Genomic DNA, 21,095 nt, shown 5'->3' with positions numbered 1-21,095 from the left:
AGTAGTGGTGTCAAATTCCAGTCAACGAATTGACCTAGAAAACCACAAATTGCCATTATCTATGTTTATATAATTCATTTTGTTAAATATTTCCCAATTATATTTTAATCTGGTTTGGGAAGCACACAGGAATTTTGCAAACTGCTGAGTAAAATAACTGTTAAATAACTGTTTGGAGAAAATAGGGAATATTAAATGAGGAATATTGGTTTCATAATGGATAAAAAGTTGGATATCCTGAGTTTTATTTCATAAAGGAAAGATGAGTAGCAGGAGGGTCTGGTGGTAGTGAAGAATTCAACATGAAAGGAGACAATAGGCACAACTGAGAAGAGATGACAGGAAAGGGGCTAAAAAAGTGCCAACAGGAGAAGGCAGCTGAGTGTGGGAAAAAGCATTGCTTTGTGGCTTCACTGAAGAAAAGTTTGGGATCATGCTGATGAAAAGTCTGCCCATCTTTGCTGTTGGTCAACTAGATGGTACAGTGGATAATGTCTGGCCTGAAGTCAGGAAGATTTCATTTCACCTCCAGCCTCAGACTTTTATTGCTGTGTGACCCTAGGCAGGTCACTGCACCCTGTTTGTCTCCATTTCCTCATCCGTAAAATGAGCTGGGGAAGGAAATGGTAAATCACTGTAGTACCTTTGCCAAGAAAACCCCCCAAATGGGGTCAGGAAGAGTTGGACACAACCGAAAAACCACTGAACAACAATCAACCCAGGCGGTCAGTTGTGTGCTGGGTTTACATTCTCAATAATTATATGAAGTAGCTAGGATATTAATATTTTTACAGATTAGTGCTGAAGTTAAGAAAGGCTAAGGAATTGTTCAAGGTCACATAGCTACCGTAAAAGGGTAGAATTCAAATGCAGGACTGAATATTGGCTGACCAGAGGAGATAATGGCAGAGGTGTGTGTGTGTGTGTGTGTGTGTGTGTGTGTGTGTGTGTGTGTGTGTGTGTGTGTGTGTGTGTGTGTGTGTGTGTGTGTGTGAATTTACTAGTAAAAAAAATAAAAAGGTCTGAACTCTGATTGACTCTGCCGTTTCCATTGCCGTGCCTCAGTTCATTACTGGACTACTTGTTACATCCCTTCCTTGCTTTGCCTTGCAGATGCTGCTGTTTCTAATTAGAGATACAGCTTTGACCCCTTGACTGTTGATAACAATTTTGCCCCTAGATATATCTTATTGGCTAACTGGAACAGGCAGGTTAATAGCATCTGAACTGGGGTATATTATTAGAAGTGAGTTTGTGAAGTAAACTCCCTATGAAACTAATCTTTGGAATGTTGACTCTTTCTGGGGTCAGTAATTGGGTGCTTGGAATTCACTGTATAGCAACAGGCCTAAGCCTGCTTCAGTTCCCTTTAAAATGCTGTCCTAAGGTCACTAAAATAATTGCTTCATTTGAAAAGAGGGAAGTGTCAAGAGGGAAGACAGTGGGAGAAGGAATAACCTACATGACTTACCCAGAATGCCAAAGCTTAAAATATTCCAGTCTAATTAAAATAATGTGTATTACCAAGAGAGACACTCAAACATTTCCACATCACTTCTTGTCAATTTGACTTCTCTACCTAACCACCAGGAGCCATGGGCAGAAAAGCCTCAAGGTAAAGATTTTAATCACTAATTCTGTACTCTGGAGGTCATCACAGCTTTTTGTTGTTTTTTTTTTTTTTTTACTTGGGCATCAACTCTCTTTTTTCTTTGTTTTAACATCTTCCATTATCCGGGAGAGATTATCTGAATGCTGGCCCAACACAAACACTTTTGTTTGTTTCCATAACAAAACTGAGATGCATCAAGGCCTGATGGATAGAATGCTAGAGTTGGAGTCAGGAAGTCCTGGGATCATTTTCACCTCTGATGCTTATTAGCTATGTGACCACAGTAAATCATCCAATTTCTCAGTGCCTCAGGCAACTCTAAGGCTTTAAAAATTACAACTAAATGTCTATCTGCATCTTTGGAGAGAGTTCCCACATTGGGGGTTCCGTACACTAAAGAAATTACATGTCCAATCTCCCTTTCCCCCAAAACAAAACAAAATAAAATTAAGAAACAAACTATAGTTTCTGTCTTCTGGGGTTTCAGTAAGGCTTTAATGAGATAATGAATCATGTGAATGGTAGGGTATTTCTTTGGTATAGTGACAGGGATGCTGGTAAATGCTTAACAGCTGGTAGAAGGGAGTAGGAATGTACTGCACTATTCAAACTTATCTAAGTTTAGACAATCAAGAAAACAAAAAATCAAGTCCTGATATTTGCAGAGGTATCAATGCTCCCACTGAAAATTTAACGACCAGCTCTCCCTAGCCAGCTGGTTTGAACTGACTTCTGCACATACCTGTGTAGTGAACTTCCGGGGGAGGAGACACTTTCTATAAATGCAGGCTGTCACTTTCTTTGTAATTTATAGTCTTAAAATGTTGCCTAGAACATTGGGGGGCTAAGTGACTTGCCCAAGCATTGATTAGGGGTGGAGAACCTGTGGCTTTGAGGATACATGTGGTCTTCTAGGTCCTCAGGTGTGGCCCTCTGACTGAATCCAAACTTCCCAGAACAAATAAAAGGATTTGTTCTGCAAAATTTGGACTCAGTCAAAAGGTCGCACCCAAGGACCAAAAGGCCACTGGTTCTCCACCCCTATTAGCTACTATGTGTCAGAGGCAGGTCTTCTTGGTTGCCTTTTTATCCATTATACTGGGCTTCCTCTCTATTTTATTTATGCCTATTTATTTTATGGGCAGCTAGGTAGTGCCATGGATAGAGTACTAGGCTTGCAATCAGGAAGACTCCTCTTCATGAGTTCAAATTTGGCCTTAGGCACTTACTAGCTGTGGGACTAGCTGGGCAAGTCACTTAACCCTGTTTGCCTTCATCTATAAAATGGGCTGGAAAAGGAAATGGTAAACCATCTTATTACCTTGCCAAAAAAACCCCAAATGAGGTCACGAAAAGTTGGACACGACTGAAATGGCTCACCAAAAATTTATTTTAGGTAAAGGGTTGTATAAATATCAATTATTATTACTCAAAACTCTAATGTATTCAACCAGAGTGCTTTGTGTTTGTTATTAGGGCCATCTTCCTAACCAGCAACAAGCATTTATTAATTGTCAACTATGTTCCAGACACTGTCCTCAGTACTGGGTGGGGGGGTGGGGGGTGGGTAGAAATATATAGAATTAAACAGTTCCTATTCTCAAGGAATTTACATTTAAGAAGGTACTTCATCAGATAACAATCTTGACTTGTAAGCCTTCTGGAAAATGGGGAAATTGAATCACCCAAAGGGGCTGGTTAAAGCCCAGACTTTAAATAGCTCCTCCAGCAATCTGAGGTAGCTCTCAGTCAGCTCCTTGAGACCCATTTACCATCCTTAAAAGATGCCGTCTTGCTTCTGTAAAGCACTTCCCTATGTCCTTTGAGATAGATAGGTTATAATAAAGATAGTTTAGACTAAAAGGAATATTTAGATCCATTAGACTGCTGAGAAATAATTGGAAAAATGTTTAGGGCTCAGCTCCTTAGAGTTCTCAGAACCTGAATCATTGCTAACTTCAGATCCCACAACCCGGAAATGTATTCAGTCCTGTCTCAAAGTGCCAAGCTTAGATACCAGTAAGTCTGCTTACCTCTGAACTTCCAAATGACAGTTTTTAATGGACGAGACTTTGGAATCTAGGCCCTTAATTAGCTTAGCAAAGGCCTCTTACCTTTGCAATTCATAACCACTGATGTGAACTTCAGTATTTTTGCTAACAGTTCCCAGATTTTTGTTCAAGAGGCTGGAAGCCGGAATCATTTCTGTGGGGGTTGGGGCTTTCGTCTTCAAAGTTATTTTCCTATCAAGATCTAAGCAGATCAATGTCTAAGAGCCCACCAGGGTCCAAGGCAAGGCCCAGACTTAGTCAGATTTCAACCTTCCTTTCCAGGGAAGCCCCAGTTTGGGACAGGATATAAAATAGTACTTCTGTTTAGTAATATTTGCCTGGAGGCCTAATCAGTGGAATAATATTTTAAAAACATTAGCTACATCCATGTGAATTATTACTATTATTCTTGTAAGAGAGTTTATGTATGGAAATATTGCAAATGCATTGCAAATTGGATTGTCTTAATACAATTATAGGTAGAATTTGTTAATATTCAGGATTCTCCCTTAACAGTAAGACTCATATGAATTAGATAGTTGCTAGGTTTCCTCTGCTTCCTCAGGCCACAGCAGAAAAGTATTAGAAGGAAGAGATCAAAGCTGAGAGTCTGGAATTTTAAAAATGAGATTCAGATGTTTCAATAAATCTGATAGGGAGATGCAAAGAGACTCTTCCATCTGGGGGTGTGAAACATGCCTGGAATTTGTTCTATGACCTCACCTGGCCATTCTATTTCATTAAATCCCCTGCTTAAGGGGGATTTAATGAAGCAGGTCCAAGGGTCAGAAAGGATTTTTCATTCCATTTACAATATGCAATATTGCTTGGATGCCTTAGGGGTTGCTAAGCATTTTTACCTCCTGCTCAAGTGTCACAGATCAGACACATCCAAAAGGCAGGAAGCTGGGCATACTGGATCATTGGTCTGATCTCATCTGACAAATCCCTTGTTGTGATTGTTTTCAGAAACAGAAGGAACCAATACAATCGAAGGGTATAAGGTATCACAGAATCAGAGAATGTTGGAACTGGAAAGAGTCTTAGAGTCCAACACTGTCATTTTACAGATGAGTAAACTAAGACCCAAATAGGTCAAGAGACTTTTCCATGGTCATACAGTTAGTTAGTGATAGAACCAGAACTATTACACAGATTTTTAGAACCATTTCTCCCCCTCTCCTCCACCACCCCAATTCTCAGTGCTTTTTGTCTCATTTCAGCTGAAGTGGAAATTTAGACTGTTTTCCTTCTGGCCTAAATGTATTTTTTCCACATTTATATATATATCTACCAGCAGGGAATAAGAAAAATGCAGTTACTTTAGAAAAAACAATACTATATCACAGAATCAGCTATCAACACTATTATTAAAGCAAACTCACTACTAAAGCAAAGTGATTGGATTGAGGGATTAAGGACCATAGCTTTATGTAATCTAAGATTTTCCCCTTAGAATGGCTAAGAACAAAGAATGAGAGGTTTGGAGGATAAAGGGGGAACCCTGTGTGCCAAGTCCCTTCCCCTCAAACACCCAACTACAATGCAAGATGATGGGAGACAAATTAAATGGATGTAATCAACTCTGATATGAATGAACCAAAGTGAAATATTTTTATTTCCTCCCAATGCAGATACTCAGTTTTGTTTCCTAGTCTTTGGATCTCCAGGTCCAGTCATAGATATTGAAGAAGCAGAAACTGTGAATCTGATTTCAAGAGTACTCCCAGTGGTTCATTTTTTTTCCCCAGTCAGAAATTTTCTGCTGATGGTGGTAATGAAGGGAACTATATGGAGAGAAAAGGAGGGAACAAGCATTCATGAAGAGTACACCAGGCTTTATACTAAGTATTCTTTACAAATGTTATTTCATTTGATCCTCACAACAACCCTAGAAAGTAGATGCCATTATTATCCTTATTTTACAGGTGAAGAAACTGAGGTAGACAAGAGTTTAAGTGACCTGCCCAGGGCAACATAGCTAAGTAAGTCTCTGAGGCAAGATTTGAATCTTTGAGTCTTACTGACTCCAAGCTCAACATTCTATTCACAACACCACCTAGCTGCTTTGACTTGTATTTGTATAAGTGCTTTAAAGTTTAACTAAATAGTAATCATTCGGCTTTTACCCAGGAACCCTGAGGGTCTTCCCCTCCCAGTTTGATTTTTTTTTTGGATTAAAGGGGCAATCCCTTGAGTAACTTACGTATCTCACTCAAAGTAAGATTGTGATAAGACCTAAGCCAGAAGGGGTCGCATATTGGATCCTGGGCTATCTCCAGTCATCCTGATGAATATCATGCCATTGGACCCAGATGGCTCAGAAGAGGAAAGTGAGGTTGGTGACCTTGCACAGACCTCCCTCTCTCAAATCAGAGTCAACTGCAAGTCATGTCATCATCTTGAGAACGAAGGACAAACACAATCACTGAAAATACTCAACTGTTCAAATGAACATCTTAAAAGATTTGGATGTCCCATTCAGTGATTCAGTTGGTAACTTATTCAAGGCTGCTCATCCTGTTCAGCTCTTGTCCATGTTTTCCCTTGAAGATAGTCTAACAACTCTGTGATTCTTATGTAAGAGAATGACTCTTTAAGGGAATCAGTTTCCTTATCTAGAGCATGTCTGCTTCTGAGAAAAGCAGTTGCTGAGTTGTCTTAACTGTGCACTCGTCTGAGGCAAAGGTCTGCTCAGAGTTCAAAGAAAAGAAATTACTGAAATTAAGTCTAATTCAGCGTTCTCAGAGAGCAGTTGCTTATTTGAATGTGATAAGGTGTCAAATATGGGAACAACTAGAGAGTACAGTATTTACCTTGGTGATTTGTATGATTTGTATATGAAAAATTAGATAATTTTAGGTTAATAATTGAGGAAATATGGACATTAGAATTATTTTATGATTATGAGACAAGTGCCATTTACCTGACCATAGACAGAAGACGAAAATTTGGTTACTAACCATAAACTAATGCAGAATTGCTCACAGAGATAACTCAGAGCTTAAACCCAGACAAATAGAAGTGAGATAAAAGGATAGATTAAAGAACTTCAATACACACTGTGACTTTCTCTTCCTCTGTCCCTCTCTCCTTTGTCAATTGTTGTAAGACATTGGTTGGACAGGAGTGCTCCGAATGTACCTCCTCCTTAGAGGAAGAAAGAATGGAAAGAATGTATTGTCTTCTTTATTATGACTTATTGATCTGAAGAAAATGGTGGAGAGAATATACTTCACTCTATTATGATTTTCTGTTAAAAAGAAGACAGAAAATACTTGTCTTCATTGTGACCTGTTGTAGGAAAGAAGAAGGAGGAGCATGAGGAGAAAACAAGAAAAAAAGTTGGGAGGATTTTTTTTTTATAACTTCAAGATTAAAATTTTTGCCTTTTTAAAAAAGAACATAATATTTCTTCAGCTGAAGGACTTAACTAAGCAACTACGGTTGCTGTTGAGGAGCAAATCTGGCTAGGCAGAGGAACAGTTTGGAAGGAGAGAATCATGGCACTCTTAATGCCCAGAGAGGTATTAGTCCATCACAGCATGGATCAAATAAGCTTAGCAGTGAAAACATCAGTTCAACACAGAAGCCACATTTATCAAGGATCTTTTAATAAATAATTCCCAACAAGAAAGAGGACACCAAGTTCCAGAGTTGTGAGTTAATCCAAGTACTTGGGTTTTGCTCACATATGGACATTCGAGCCAGATTTCTGTGATACTTAGATACTGACTGCATTGCATAGAAGAGTATGAGATATTTTTTAATCCTACATTTGCCTCCTGTGAGTACTTGTGATGCGATTATTGTTTCTTTCCTCTTATTGTTTTTTGTTTCATAATTTCTTTTTTCTTTTTAACTTATTTTATTTGTTTTCAGTTTTCTACAGTCACTTCCACATATCTTAGATTTTTTTCCCCTTCTCTCCCCCCTCTTCCCCCTTCCCTCCTCTCTCCCTCCCTGTGATGGTGTGCAATCTTATATAGGTTCTACATATACATTCTTTTTTTAAAAAAATTATTTTATTTGTTTTCAGTTTCCTACAATCACTTAGATTTTTTCTTTTCCCTCCCTGTCCTTCCCCGCTCCTCCTCACTCCCTCCCTGAGATGGTGTGCAATCTTATATAGGTTCTACACATACATTCTTATTAAATACATTTTCACCTTAATCATGTTGCATAGAAGAATTAAAATGAATGGGAGAAACTATAAAACTAAACCAAACCAAACATAACACAAGAGAAAATGGTCTGCTTCATTCTGTGATCCAGTTCTATAATTCTTTCTCTGGATGGGGAAGGCATTTTCCCTCAAGAGTCCACTGAGAATATTTTAGGTCCTTGCACTGTTATGAAGGCTTAAGTCTACCAGAAAAATTCCTCACACACTGTGGTTGTTGCTGTGTACAAAGTTCTCCTGGTTCTGCTCCTTTCACTCAGCATCAGTTCATATAAGCTCTTCTAAGCCTCTCTGAAGTCTTCCTGTTCATCATTTCTTATAGCACAATAGTATTCCATTATATTCATATACCACAACCTGTTCAGCTATTCCCCAGTTGATGGGCATCCCCTTGATTTCTAGTTTTTGGCCACCACAAAGAGAGCTGCTATAAATATTTTTGTACTTGTGGGACCCTTTCCCATTTTTATGATCTCTTTGGGATACAGTCCAGAAGCAGTATTGCTGGGTCAAAGGGTATGCATTTTCTTGTAGCCCTTTGGGTATAGTTCCAAATTGCTCTCCAGAATGGTTGGATCAGCTCACAGCTCCACCAACAATGAATTAGTGTTTCAAATTTCCCACATCTTCTCCAACATTTATCATCTTCCTGTTTTGTCATGTTAGCAAATCTGGTAGGTGTGATGTGGTACCTCAGAGTTGTTTTGATTTGTATCTCTCTAATCAATAATGATTTAGAGCATTTTTTCATATGACTACAGATAGCTTTAATTTCTTCCTCTGAAAACTACTTGTTCATATCCTTTGACCATTTCTTTCATCTTATTGTTAAATTAGTGGTTATATTTAAGATGTGATATATCATCACTGTGAATGACTGGGTTTGTGTAAATGAAGTATACTGATGGAGGCTTTAAAGTTACAGTGGTTAGCAGAGGGAATATATTCTCCCACACCTCACCCCTGGGACCTTGAGAGAATTTGACTATAACTAAGTAGTGATGATCTTCTTTCTGGAAACCTGCTGGTATGAAGACAGGTAAAGGTGAGTGAGCCAAACCAGAGCAACCAGGGGTTACATGCTAAGGATGCCCTATGGCATTAGTAACTTCTACCTTACCCTACCTTTCTCCATTTTATCACTATCATTGCCAGAGAAGAAAGGACTGAGAATCATTTTTGTATTTTCCTTTGTTTCATCATTGCCATGGCCAAAAAATTCATCACCAAATAGTCAGTCTATTTAGTTAGACTAGTCTTTGAAAAACAGAACTAGTCTGTTGCTGGGATACTATTCAAAGCTTTTCAAGCATGGTAGAACCTACCAAAACTTGCACTCTACTAGCATAGCCTGCAAGAAATCATGTTCATTATACCATGAAGGGTTAGATTAGGATTTATGAAGAAAACAATATAAATACAAAGACAAAACCTAAAATTGTCCCTACCCTCAAAGAGTTTATTTCTATGGAAAGGAAATAACGTACTCAGGTACATAGATGGAAAGTATATAGAAAGTAAACACAAAATAGCTTTGTTAGCATATTGAGGAGACAGAACTAAGACAGTTAAAAGAGAATTAGGGGTGATGTCCATAAAAGAAGCATTTTAAAATTTATAATTTCAAACTCTGGTTTTGTGTTGCAGTCTGACAATACAATGTGTGATCAAATCACACCGCCCTTCCTGTTCCTTACCCCACATCACAAAGGAATCAATCCTATTACCTCTTACAGCTTCTACTGTAAAAATGGACTTCCACTCTAAGAGTGTATGTCCATTTACATAATCCCAGTAGGTTACCATAAAGTGGAAAGTATCTTTACATAAGACTATGCAATCTCATTGTTGAGGATATCACCACCACCATTTTATATTCCAGCACCTCCATGCCTTTTCTTTTTTTTTTAATTCTCTTTTTGTTTTTAAAAGAATTTATGGAACAAAACAAGCATTTCCTTAATGTAGTAGAATAAAAAAGATGATTGCACATGAAATTGCAAATCTATTTTATACAACTTGCTACTCTTTTAAACATATAATGAAGTTATACAAATTTCTTTCTTTTCCTTCCCCTCCCACCCTAGAGATGGATACTATTAGACACAAATAAGGATGTTTATATATATATATATATATATGTTATATATATATATATATATACACACACACACATATATATACACACACACATATATATACACACACACATATATATACACACACACATATGCACATATATGTGTGTGTATGTGTGTGTATTTGTGCACACACACATATATATGCAAAGTTATTCTATACATTCTTCTATTCATCAGTTCTTTTTTCTAGAGGCAGATAGCAGCATCTTTCTTAGATCTTTATCTGGGAAAGTCTATTCTGCTTTCCTTCTAATATTGGCTATATTTGTTTTATTTTTTTACAAAACCTTTTCAATTTAATGTAATTGAAATTACCCATTTTACACATAACTTTGCTCTTTCCTTTTTATTTAGTCATAAGCTGTTCATCTATTCATAAGTATGATAAGTAATATATTCCATGTTCTTCTAATTTTCTTGTTATATCTCTCTTTATGTATAGGTTATGCGTTCATTTAGACCTTATCTTGGTAAATGTAGTAAGATTTTGGTCTATGCCCAGTTTCTGCCATACTGCTTTACAGTTTCCACAACATATTTTTTTAAACTCAAATTACTATCTTAAAATCCTAAGTCTTTATGCTTGTCAAACACAAGGCTATTATATTTATTTGCTGCTGTAAATTGTATGTCTTCTCTGTTCCACTGATCTACTTTTCTATGTCTTAGTACCAGATAGTTTTTATAATGACTACCTTATAATATAGTTTAAGATTGCTAACCCTCCTTCCTTTACATTTTCTCATTATTTCATTTGGCATTCTTGACTTTTTGTTCTTCTAAATAAACTTAGTTATTATTTTTCTAATTTAGTAAAATAATTTTTTGGTAATTTAATTGGATTGATGTTGAATATATAAATTAATTTGGGTAAAATTGTCATTAAAAGGAATATTGACCCTGCCTATCCATGGACAATTGATATTCCTCCAGCTATTTAAATCCAATTATATTTGTATAAAGTTTTTTTTTATAATTTTGTTTATATGGTTTTTGGTTTTGTTCTGGCAGGTGTACTCCTAGGTATTTTATATTGTCTAGAGTTATTTTAAATGGGGTATCTCTTACTATCACTTTTTGTAGGGTTTTTATGAATGCTGATGATCTATGTGGATTTAGTTTATATTCTGCTCTTTTGCTAAAATTGTTAATTGCTTTAACTACCTTTTTAGTTGAGTCTTTTGGATTTTCCAATTATATCATCATGTTGTCCGCAAAAATAGATAGTTTTATTACCTCATTTTCTATTCTAATTACTTCTATTTCTTTTTCTTCTCATTGCTTTTGCTAGGATTCCCAATATAATATTAAACAATATTGGCAGCAATGGGCATCCTTGTTTCACACCTGATCTTACTGAGAAGGTTTCTAGCTTAGCTCCATTACAGATAATGCTTGCTATAAATGCTTTTTATCAATTTAAAGAAAAATCCATTTATATCTATACTTTCAAGTGTTTTTAATAGAAATGAGTATTGTACCTTATCAAAAACTTTTCTGCCTCTATTAAGATTTTAAACTAATATTATTGATATAATCAGTTACATTGATAGTTTTTCTTATGTTAAAACATCCCTGAATTCCTTGATCATAATGTATAATCTTTGTAATATACTGTTGTAATCTTTTAGCTAATTTGTTATTTAGGATTTTCATATCAATATTCATTAATGGAATTGGTCTACAGTTTTCTTTCTTTGTTTTTGCTCTTTCTAGTTTAGAGATCAATGTCATGTTTGTTTCATGAAAGGAGTTTGGTAGGATTCTTTTTTTGTATATTATTCCAAATAATTTATTTAGTATTGACATTGGTTGATCTTTAAATGTTTGATAGAATTCACTTGTAAGCCCATCTGGTCCTAGTGTTTTTTTTCTTAGGACACTCATTTATGCCTATTACATTTCTTTTTCTGAAATTGGTCTATTTAGATATTCTATTTCTTCTTCTGCTAATCTAGGCAATTTATATTTTTGTAAATATTCTTCCATTTCACTTTAATTGTTAAATTTATTGGCATATAATTGGACAAAATAACTCCTTATAATTGTTTTAATTTCACTTTTATACATGATATATTCACCATTTTAATTTTTGATACTAGTGACTTGGCTTTCATCTCTTTTTTTAAAAAAAATCAAATTCACCAATGGCTTATCTATTTTATTGGTTTTTCATAAAACCAACTCTTAGTTTTATTTACTAACTCAATTTTTTACACTCAGTTTCATTAATTTCACTTTTAATTTTTAGAATTTCTAATTTAATGTTTAACTGGGGATTTTTAGTTTGTTCTTTTAAAAAATTTTAAATTGCATGCTCAAAATACTTTAGTAATGATGACAGTTTTAAGAATATCTCTTCTGGATTTTTTTTTTTAATGAATTTTCCATTGAGTTCTGGTCGTTTTGTACTGAAAGTCTTTCAGTTCATCAAATGTCCCCTTTTTTTTCATTCAACATACCCAGCTTTTCTAGGTAAATTATTATTGCATGCAACCTCATATAATGTTCCAAGACCCACAGTCTTTTAGTGTAGAAATTGCTAGGTCTAATGAAATCCTGATTGTGTTTCTGCAGTATTTAAATTGTTCTTTTTCTTGTTTTTTGAAAAAGTTTTCATGTTAACCTGAGATCTCTTTCAGATGGTGAATGATAATTTTTTTTCCTGTTTTTACCCTCTTGTTCTAGAATGTTAGGGCAATTTTCCTTAATAATTTCCTGTAATATTGTATCCAGATTCTTTTTTTGATCCTAACTTTCAGGTAGTCTGACAGTTCTTATATTTTTCTCTCTTTGATTTGTTTTCCAAATCAGTTGTTTTTTCCAATGAGATGTTTTAGATATTTTCTATTTTTTTTTTAGTTTTATTACTTCCTGGTATTTTATAACATCATTTGATTCCACTTGCCCAATTCTAGTTTGAGTTATTTACTTTCTTAAGATTTTATGCTTTTTTTCTCCAAACTAATTAACTTCCTTTCCATAATTTTCTTGGATTGTTTTTATTTTTTCCCTTGATGTCTCTCATTTGATTTTTGAATTACTTTTTAAGTTCTTCCAAGATCTCTTTTAGGACTTGTGACCATTTGGCATTACTCTTTGGGATAGGAGTGGCTTTTTTTAAACCTGCTGTCTTCCTCTGAATATGAACCCAGATCTTCATAGCTATCTACTATCAGATTATATTTCTTTTCCTTACTAATTTTTATTTTAAATTTGTTTTATTTTATTTTTAGCAGTTTATTATTATCCAGTTTTAATTCCAATTTGTGAATAATATTGCCCTAAGTCTCAAGTCCTCCTTATTATTGTTGTTTTCTGAATTCTGTCTGGGGACAAAAGGGACCTCAAGGAGTCTTCTCCTCTCTTAAGCCACAGTTAAGTCCCCTAGCCACACTCTCCCCAAAATGCTCTCGTTCCCTGAAATACTGCACTCACTGGTCCTGTGCTCGCTCCTTCTTGCCCACAACCCCAGCTGGGGATCATGCTTGGTCCGCAATGCTAGGCCTGGCTTCCAGAAATAGCAGGGGTTCTTTAATCTTCCCCCACTCAGGCCTCTGCTGTTTCTTAGATGAAAGTTTGTGAGGTAGAAGTTTGTCAGGGGAAAGTTCCTGAGGCTGTAAAATAAAAAGTTCATGAGGTGAAATTTGTGGGTGAGGGGAAAGTTGAGGTGAAATTTCTTGAGGCCTAGTCTGCTTCCTCACAGAGCAGCTCCAGGACCAGCTGTTTGTTGATTCAGTGAAGTGTGCCTGGAGGTGTCTACACTTTGCTTGTGCCAGACCTCAACCCCTGGAGATCCTGAGCCTTTTCTGAGGTCCTTTCAAGTTGTCCTAGGAGGACAATTGCTTTGCTTTATTTTTGCTGCTCTGTGTTCATTTCTTGGAGATTCTTATTAGATCAGAAATATTCAGACTCTCCAGGTTTCCTCCACAAACAGATGGAAATAGCCAAAGAACTAAGCATGAAATAAAAATAAAAATGTAACAAAACCCAGAAATGGGTATATGCTGCTCAGGTCTAGGTCTACCCAAAGTTTCATGGATTCTAGACCCCTTAGCATGTGTAGGATATTGTAACATCTTTCTGAATCTGTTGTGTTCTTGGGTTTCCTTTTCAAGTAAATCTTTCCTTGGTTCCTCTCTTTCTGGGAGGGTTTAACTAGAAGTATATTGTATTTCTGGGAGACAATTATATGACACCCCTTATGAACCAGAAGACAATGGTGTAGATTCAGATTCTGAAAGCTTGATCAACCAATGTTTATGAGAAAACAAGTTGCCCCAGGATGATGACAGGCCTGCAGATGAGTACCATCAGTCTTGGGAGCGATACAAAGTCATGATTCTAGCCTTGGCAGTTCAGTTTAATGGTAATAAGAAAAGGTAGTCTTCTTCCTTGCTTTCCGGAGACAGGTGCCAACAGAGTACAAGCCCAAAGTGAAGACTTTAAATTTATCAAATATGGAAGCCCAGAGTTCTGTTGAGAGATATTGAGAGAAATGTCCCACTAGAAAAGCAAATTGGTACCATGGAGCTATCAGCAGAACAGTGGCTGAAAAGCTCCTCTGGTGGTGTAAAGGTGTAGCTGCCTTGTGAGAAAAAGCTAGAGAATCAAGCACGGCTTTTCTATCACTGAAGAGTCACAGGGCTTCATACCCATGGAACTGATAAAATCCAAAGAGAAATATCTCCTGGGGCAGAAAAACCCTCTATTTGACAGCATCCCTGAAGTCATCCACCACTCTACAACCAAAACAACTGACCATCAAAGGAGCAGAACACTTGCCCCTGCTCTACCCTGTGGTTTTTTGAATCCTATGAGAGGAAAGACATGCTCTCCTCTTCCCATTGATGGGAGGCCACAGAGAAGTAAAGACTCTTCCAGAACTCTGGCCTGGGAGAGGAAACAGAAACTTTCTGCTTTTTACTATAGATTGACTGTTGCCTGTCTTTAGAACTATGTTTCTATTTAAGGGAATGGAGGAATTAAATTTAAATGGGATACCAGATAATCTAGTCTTTCCCCCCTCCCCCCATCTTCTTTTATTTTCTTCAAATTATTTTCAAATTCAAAAATGTGCCTTTCAAGGTAAATAGAGAAAAACAGTTTATAATAAAGTGAGCTCTAAGGATTTTAATTTTTTTCTGGTGCTGCCATGAACTCAGATGTTACTCAGCATGTTACTCAGCTGTCAGATTAATCTTAAAGAGTAGAGCTAACCATTTTACTCCCTTATTTGATAAACTCCAGTGGTTTTCTATCATCTCCAGGCTCAGATATAAAATGCCTTTGTTTGGCATTCAAAGCCATTTGTAACTTGCACCCCCATCTCCTGACTTTCTAGTCTTACATCTTTTACTCTGCAATCCAGTGACATTGACTTCCGTGCTGTTTCTCATATAAAACACTCTATCTTCTGACTGGGAATTTTCACAGTTTGTCTCTCATGTCTGAAATTCTCTTCCTATTCATTTCTGCCTCCTGCCCTCCATGGTTTTCTTCCAGCCTGAGCTAAGATACTACCTTCCACAAGAAACTTTTTGTGATTGCCCCTTAGTGTACGTTGCTTCCCTCTGAGATGATGTCCAATTAAATCTGCATATGGCTTATTTATACACAGTTGTTTATAAGCTGTCTCTCCTAGTAGATTGTGAGCTCATTTAGAGAAAGGATTTTTTAAAAAAATCTTTCTTTTTGTATCCCTGTTGCTTAGCATACTGTCTGGTACATAGTAAGACAATAAATTCCTATATCCTTCCTTCCTATGTTGCTAAAGATGTATATTTACACAAACACATACACACATATTCACATATATTCATATATATATGTATACGTGTGAATATATATATATGACAGTTTCATTTTGTTTTTATATCCTCAGAGCTTCACATATAATTGATGTTTAGAAAATGCTTGTTCAATGATGTATCAACAAATATAATTGTATGAATATTAAAATAATAACAAAATATGAATGTAAATACAAAGCACTCATTTCCTTTTATTTTATTAATCTAATTTCACTATTTGAATTTATTCTTGGTCTTTTAAAACCAAAAAAAAAGGGAAAAGGTAGCTATTTTGGTGAAAAAAAATGAATCCTGTACATTTGAATTATCATAGTTATTGCCTGAGTATGACCTGAAGACAACATGAGTCCTTAGTTGTGCAAACTTGATTCAGTATCCACTTCTCAAATTTCTATCAGTTTGACACATACAATGAAAGTGACTTTTCACTCATGAAGAGCTTGATTTTATGCCTCCCTTTTAGTTCCTAAACTAGAGCTAGAAAAGAAGTTGGAAGAGCCTGTAGGGAAGTTGGTTGTGGTGGCTGCATGTCTATAATCCCTGCTACTGAGGAGGGAGAGGTTGATGGATCTCCCTTGAGGAGTTCTGAGCTTCAAGGTTCAAGCTGATTGAGCATCCATCCCAATACACCACCAGTTTGGTGAGCTGCAGGAGTGTGTGTGTGTGTGTGTGTGTGTGTGTGTGTGTGTGTGTGTGTGTGTGTGTGTGTGTGTGTATGTATGAGAGAGAGCCATGATGCTGCTTAAGGAAGGTCCAGGTTGGAAAGAGAATCAAAGTTCCTGTGCTTTTTAGTGGTAGGATGAGCCTGTGAGTGGCCATGTTGCAACAAGATAGGGATACTAGGTTTGAAAACAAAGAAAAAAAGGAACAAAAGAGAGTCTACAGGAAAATTACTTATCTTAAAAAAAGGGGCTTTGAATCTTCTGTCCCTATTATCTGTGTGTTTTGACAACAACAACAAAAAATGATAGATGGAACTTGGAAACCACTCCTGTGTTTGTTTTTGAGAGAAAAACTAGTTCCATATGTCCACACACACACCTCATTTTCTGTCTGGCCTTCAGACAAGCAGCCTTGCACCGTGATGTCAAGGAAGTAGGGAAAGAGAAATAGGAATCTGCTTTTGTTTAAGCCTACTTAAAAGAGAAAATGCAATTAGATGACCTGCTCTAGAGCTGTTTAAGTTCATTCCAAGTGGCTAACTTCAGAACTTATGAAAATGGAGTCAGTTTTTTCTACCTTGGGTATTTTCCAAAAAATCAACTTCAGTATTCCAATGAGTTTGTGATCTCATCATTGTGTATATTCTCTTTACCAGTACAGGTCTATCTCTTCTCATCCTATGTCACACATAAATTCTCCAAAGAGAATTTAATCATATTAGAACATTGATTTTGAATTGGATGGGACCTTCAGGGTCATCTAATCCAATTGTCTCTTTTGACAGAAGAAGAAACTGAGACCTGGGTTGTAGAGGCAAAAAGATACAAGCCAGAATTTGAACCTAGGCCTTCTGACTCCAAATCCAATATTTTCCCCACTATATCACTATGCCTCTGCATAATATGCTAGAGATAGAATCATATAATTAAAGAATCTTAGAGAAGGAAAGCAGTTTATTAGCAAGTCCATGTAGAATAGGGGCTCTTAACCTGTGGTCTATAAATACCTTAAGAGTCTGTGGATAGGTTTAGTAGAGTCCATGAAGTTAAAGAGAAAAAAAATACATCCTTATTTTCATTAACCTCTAATTGATATTTAACATTTCCTTCAAATATTAAAAAATATTCTGAGAAAGAGTCTGTAAGTTTCACCAAACTAACAAGGGATCCATGACACAAAAGAGGTTAAGAACTCCTGATGTATATGTATTATTTACTGCATTCATTCATTGTTTACTTGAAGACCTCCACTAAAAAGGGAAGATTTTCCTGTTATTTCCTAAGGCGGCCCATTTTATTTTTTGCCAGCTCTAATTTTCAGAAAATTTTCTTCTATCAGGTCTAATTTTGTACCTTATGACTTCCACCCAGATTGGCCTCCTAGCTGTTCCTTGAACTTGACTTGCCATTTTCTACCTCCAAGACTTGTACAGACTGTTCCTCATCCCTTCACTCTGCTCTTAGATTCTCTAGTTCCCTTCGAGGCTCAGCTCAGCTTCTGTCTCCTACATGTGGAAGGAAGAAAAACAATATTTGTTAAGTGCCTACTATGTACTGGACATTGTGCTAAGCGCTGTATAAATATTAACTTATTTGATCTTCAGCATAACACTGGGAAGAGGTGCTATTATTATCCTTATTTTATAGTTGAGAAATCTGAGGTAGCCAGAAGTTTTTACTTGTTCAAGGTCATACAGTGTCTGAGGCTACATTTGAAGTCAGGTGACTACTTTTTTGCCAATCCTGCCATGAATCTTTTGATTTTTCTTTGGCCAATCCAAAATTGGGATTCTTCTCAGGCTGTAGTGTTCCAATATTCATATCCATCTAACTTCATCAAGAGAATCTTGGTGTGAAAAGAGTTGGGTTTTTGCAGCAATGGATAGCTTCAAGGTCATTGAAAGTATTATGCAATTTCAAAAATGCGGCGTAATTCAATCTATTAATTTTCTATTTGAGACTTAGCTCATTGTCCTTTATATAGGTAATGACACTAATGGGTATAAAGTAACACTTTTTAATCCTTTAAAGCTTTCTGGGAGGTACGTGCTACAGTTATTCAAAAAGTATTAAATGATTCCAGTAAAATGAATGAAAACAGCACCAAATATGGCTAATAGGTACGGTATTCCTTTACTTAAAGCATTTAAAATTCACATTCTAAAAGAATTTTGAGAATACTATGCACTAGTGAAGACTATGGTTCTTGTGTATTATTGTTGGTTATTTTCATGAGTTTACTATGTATTGACGATTATCTTTGTCTATTTCACTACCATCAAGATGAAAAAAAGATCTGACTTAATATGTGACTTAAATTGTCCTTTAGAGATTCTGAGTGCTTCTGAATCTTCATAGAAGAATCCTGTGATGCTTCTAAAGCTGTGGTGTTCCAAGATGCCATATGGCATGATCGGGAGAATATTGGCATGGAGATGGGCTTGTGTAGCAATGCAGTCATAGCTTTAGAACTTTAAGGAACTTCAGAGTGTAACCCTTGCCCAGTTTAGAAGAGAGACCATTTGAGTCCATTTTTTCACATGAGGAAGTGAAGTTCATATGAAGTGACTTGTCCAAGAACATACAAGTAGCACATGACAGAGGCAAAAGGACAGAGGTCCTCTTCCTTCAAATGCAGTCCCTTTTCTTCTATTCCACATCTCCTCTCCCTCTGTCACAGGTGAGGAAACTGAGAATGGCCCAGCTGACCAGGGCAAAACAAATAGTGGCAGAGGTGGAGTTTAAACCCTTACATTTCCGATTCAAAGTCAGGACTCTGTCCAAATACTGGTTTTCTAAGTCAGTGTGATTACTTTCCAATTGCACTTCACAGTCTAGGAAATATTTGTTCTTCCTCTATTTCCCTCCTTCTCCTGCCTGGTTAAGTCTGCAAAACACTTAGTTGACCACGTAGGTATTATGATGAGTTCAGTGTTAGGGAGGAGGAAAAGTAGATTCTAAACTACTAGGCAAAGAGAGAGCAATAACCCCAGAACTGGAGGAGACTTAGAACGATCTACTCCAGCCTCCTTATTTTATAAATGAGGAACCTGGCTTACTCCTTTTCTTCCTTTCCATGTTCATATATTTAGAGAAGAAATTTGGAAATTTTTAAACAGTATAACATTGTCCAGAGAACAATTAGGTGGTGCTGTGGATAGAGCTTTGGCCATGGATTCAGCAAGGCTCATTTTCCTGAGTTCAAATCTGACCTCAGCTATGTGATTCTGGCTAAGTCACTCAACTTTGTTTGCCTCGATTTTCATCTGTAAAATGAGCTGGAGAAGCAAATAGCAAATCACTCCAGTATCTTAACCAAGAAAACTCCAAAAGGAGTCACAAAGAGTTGGACAGCACTGAAAAATGACTAAACAATGAAACATAGTCCAAGATTAACTTCTCAATCTAAAAAGTATCCAGACAACTAATAAAGGCAGCAGTTGTACCACAAATAACATGTTCTGGTCTTACTATTTTAACTAGTCTGTTCAGCAACACCACAGATAAGACTTAAGAGACAGATAAATCATCAATAAAAATGCCTTGATTTTTTTCATAGTGTGTTGTACCTGATTAAAGGAATTGCTATTAAAGATATTATTAAATATAATGTTATTATATTAAAGATGCAAAGCAATTAAATGATACTTGTCTTCTGATCCAAATCCATGTCATTAGTTTTATTTTACAGTTGGGGAGAAGACAAAGCAATTTATCCTAAATATTATGTTAAGGGATATATTCTAACAGTGAGAGCATATGGACTGATGGAATCTTAGGTGAAATATCAGACTCAATTCTCAGGACCCTTCCTAGAGACTGAGGACTTTTTCAATGATCTATTGGATAATTCTTTTTCTTTTAAAAAATATTTTATTTTTTCCCCATTTAAATGTAATTATTTTTACAATTTGATTTCCAAATTTTTTCTCACCTCCCCTTACTTCCCCCATCACTGAGAAGGCAAGCAATTTGATATAGGTTGTACCTGTGCAGTCATGCAAAATATACTTTCATATTAATCATGTTGTGAAAGAAAACACAGGAAAAAAACCCAAGAAAAATAAAATAAAACAATAGCATGCTTCAATCTTCGTTCAGACTGCATCAGTTCTTTCTCTGGAAGTGGATAGCATTTTTCATAATAATTCTTTCATAATTGTCTTGAATCTTTGTATTGCTGGGAATAGCTAAGTTGTTCATAATTAACCAACTGGATATTCCCACTTGCTGTTACCTCAGGCTCAATACTTTTAAATCTGAACTCATCTCTTTCCTTCTGGCTTACCCATACTCTTTTCCTAGTCACTCACGCTTGTATCAACAAGGATATATTCACAGCATCAAAGATGACTATGAATATGCTGACATAGTTCTGAATCACAAAGTATAACAGACTCTCTATATAGAAGGCAGAAGAAAAACATTTATTCAGACACCAGAAAGACAAATCCCAAACCAGAAAGCCAAATCCATTATAGTAACCAAGAAGTCAATAGAAATCTCTTCTTCTGTAGCTACTTCCTGCTGAGATTGGACATAGAGTTGTCCCTGACCCAAGAGGTCCTATTTGAGAGGTCAATGCTTTACCTGACATCAAGAGCTTGGTTGATGCCAGGTCCAGGTGTGACAC

This window comes from Notamacropus eugenii, chromosome 3 (genome assembly GCF_028372415.1).
Source record: "Notamacropus eugenii isolate mMacEug1 chromosome 3, mMacEug1.pri_v2, whole genome shotgun sequence".
Classification (NCBI taxonomy): domain Eukaryota; kingdom Metazoa; phylum Chordata; class Mammalia; order Diprotodontia; family Macropodidae; genus Notamacropus; species Notamacropus eugenii.
This window is presented reverse-complemented; position numbering follows the sequence as displayed.